The 3,148-nt window shown below is 39.9% G+C and overlaps 1 protein-coding gene across 1 annotated transcript in view; it reads left to right on the top strand.

The window, feature by feature from the left end:
* The first annotated feature begins 321 nt into the window (after positions 1–321).
* XPO4 (exportin 4) overlaps positions 322–3,148 on the top strand; it is a 128,801-nt gene continuing 125,974 nt past the window's right edge. Inside the window, exon 1 of the mRNA XM_006159508.2 lies at positions 322–365. The gene's annotated coding sequence lies outside the window, so the exon portion shown is untranslated. The remainder of the gene's footprint in view (positions 366–3,148) is intronic.

Raw genomic sequence — 3,148 nt, 5'->3', positions numbered from 1 at the left:
TCCACTGAGAAAAAAAGAAAAAAAAGCTTTAAGACCAAAGTAATTAGTGATATATTTTATAATTATTTTTGCTTAATGGCTTCATTAGGTAATCCATATTCGGTAGTTGTTTTATGAAAATCAGCATAGAATTTTAGTTCATAGAACAATCTTCAGAGGTCTTTTAATATGAGGTGCTAACTTAGGGAGTCCAAAATGGATATCAGAATGAGATTGTAAGCATGTGTTTTGGCGCAACATAGCTTTTATCAACTCCTCTCAGGAATAGAGACCCTGAAAAATTAGAATTTAGTCTTAAGTATTTTCCCTTCCATTCTACAGATGGGGAAACTGAGGCTCAAAGAGGTAGACGTGACTTTCCCAAGGTAGGTCCCACAGCAAAGTAGTTCTGTTACTGACGAGGAACCCAGATCACCAGACTCCCGTATCAGAACTTTTTTCTTACTTTGAATTTTTTTTTTAGTTAATTATTCTTCCATGAGCCAGAGAAGGGGAGAGCACACACACACAAGTATGGACCCCCAACAGGGTCTCAGTGCCACCTTCTACCCTTGGTCTCAGTTACTCTTGAATCAATGTCTTGCAGACACCCTGCAAAAACAGGGACGTCTCTGGATATGAACCGAGAGCCTTTCCATGTGGGTCAGCCATTGTGTTTACTGTTGTGCCACTCCTGCATTTAATTTTTTTTTTTTTCACAAGCAACATATAATAGCATAAATGTTAACATTTTATTACTTGATGAAAATTTTCTAAATCTGGTACATCTGTATTGAATCCTAATCCCATATAGGTTATTAGATAGGCTGTCAAAGTAATATGTTGGACCTGTAGAGTAAAAAAGATATTTATGGGGACCAGCAGTTAGCGTAATGACTATGTCGCTGGACTCCCATGTAGTTGACTGCAGTTCAGGTCCTGGACCCGGTGGCTTAAACTCATGCCAGGTGCGTGTGCGTGCGTGCCCAGGATCCTGAGAGGAGCATGGAGAAGGGATTGCAGTGTGGCCATCCCCTCTGGGGGGGGTGATTTCTCACTTTCTGTCTCTCTGTCTCTGTCTTTCTGGAGAGCGCACGTGCCCTATAGCAAAAACCTCTCAAAAAAAAAAAAGATATTTATGCATTTAAAAAAAGATTTGTTTTCATTTGTTATTATTATTATTTTTAAAATTTGATCAGAAAGAGACAGAGAGAGGGAAAAAAAAGGAAAGTGAGACAGCAAGCCACTAGATCTGGGACTTGAACCATGGTTGGCCATGTGGGAATCCAGCGCCCTTAACCACTGTGCCACCTGCCAGCCCTGTATTTATAAATTTTGTAGGTCCCAATGTAAAGAGTGCTTCTTCTGTCCTTCCCCCCTCCACCCCCCGCCCTAAGAACCAGTAACAGAATATTTTCTGTGGATACTTGTAAATACTGCTTAATATTCTGGTTCAAAATATATAATATTTCTGCTACAAAAATAAATCTGAAGGAGAATAAGCTAGAGTGAAGGACTGTTGTAAATTAGTAATGATATACAAGTAAAATGGTCTATTCTGAAAACATTGAGCAAATGGAGTATTGTTTAAATAGGTCTCCAAAGTTTCTTTTCTAAAATAATTCCAGTTGGCTTTTGCTTAAGAAACCTAACCATAAAATTTTGCAAGTTTCTTAAACACTTATTCGTCAGTCATACTTCTGTGCTTACATTTTGTTTAGTGAGCATCTTCCTTACACTGAATTTAGCAGGTTACCTAATGTAGGACTAAAACTTCAGTGTTGTAGATACATTTTATGTTACTTAGAAATTATACCAGTAATACTGTATATATGATTTTAGAGTATGTATCAACTATAGGCATATGTATACAATAGAAAGTGAGAATCATTGTCCTTCCTTCCCTATCCTGTCCCACTCTCTAAGTAATCTTGATGTGTTGTGACATTTTACCCTATGTTTTTACAATAAACATTACATAATTTTCCTCTATTTCTATCATGATAAATAGACACAGAGAGAGAGAGAGAGAATGAGCAAGAGATAGCTACCTAACAGGGTCTTTTTTGAGGTTGGAGAAAAGCTTCATTAATTTGAAAATATATCTGGAGGAAATAATCATATGGGAATAATAGGACATTTTATTGATAAAACACAAGAACGAAGAGTCTGGAGGACTTCTTTTGTTTTTTGTTTTTGTTTGTTTGTTTTTTGAGAGGTTTTTGCTATAGGGCATGTGCACTTGCCAGAAAGAGAGATAGAGAGAAATTACCCCCCCCAGGAGGGATGGCCACACCACAATATGTTCTCCTCCATTCTCCTCTCGGGATCTTGGGCACGCATGCACACGTGCCCAGTGTGAGTTCAAGCCACCAGGTCTGGGACTCGAACCATGGTTGACTACATGGGAGCTTTGCAACATAGCCATTATGCTAACTGCTGGTCCCTACTTCTTTATTTTTTAATTGCCAGAGGGAGACAGAGGGTGAAGGAAAAGCACCCATCCGTGTGTGTGGTCATGCTGCAGTTCCATTTTCTCCATTTCTCCATCCTGTCCAGATCTGTGCATGTACGCACACGTACCTGGTATATTTTTCTTTTTCTTTTAAGATAGATTTTTGCTGTAGGGCGCATATGCTTGCTGGAGAGACAGAAAGAGAAGGTGAGAAACCAGCCCGCCTCCCCCCACTCCCCCCAGGGGGGAGATGGCCACCCACAGTCCTTCATTCTCTTGGGATCTTGGACATGTATGCACACACACCTGGTGTGAGTTTTTAGCTGCCAGGTCCAGGACTCAGACTGCAGCGGACTACTTGGGAGTCCAGTGATGTAACCATTGTGCCATCTGCCGGTCCTACACCTGGTATGTTTTTCAAGCTGTCAGGGCTGTGACTTGAACCATGGTCAACCATGTGTGATCTGGTCACTTAACCACTAGGCTACAGGGCTGACCCAGTCTGGGGGCCTTTATGTACCAACTATTAGAATGTATTTAGAAGCTGTGATAAATGTTATGGCATTCATGGAGGAAAAGAATAGAAAGTTGGAGCAAAATAGGATAGGAACAGAACCAAGAATAAAAGGTATTTCATATATATATTTCTTTTAGAGATTTTTTTTTTTTTTTTTTTTTTTTTTTAGGTGCGGGGCGCGCGCCAGAAAAGAGAAG

The sequence above is a fragment of the Tupaia chinensis genome, unplaced genomic scaffold, assembly GCF_000334495.1.
Source record: "Tupaia chinensis unplaced genomic scaffold, TupChi_1.0 Scaffold000634_1, whole genome shotgun sequence".
NCBI classification, from domain to species: domain Eukaryota; kingdom Metazoa; phylum Chordata; class Mammalia; order Scandentia; family Tupaiidae; genus Tupaia; species Tupaia belangeri.
This window is presented reverse-complemented; position numbering and strand designations above follow the sequence as displayed.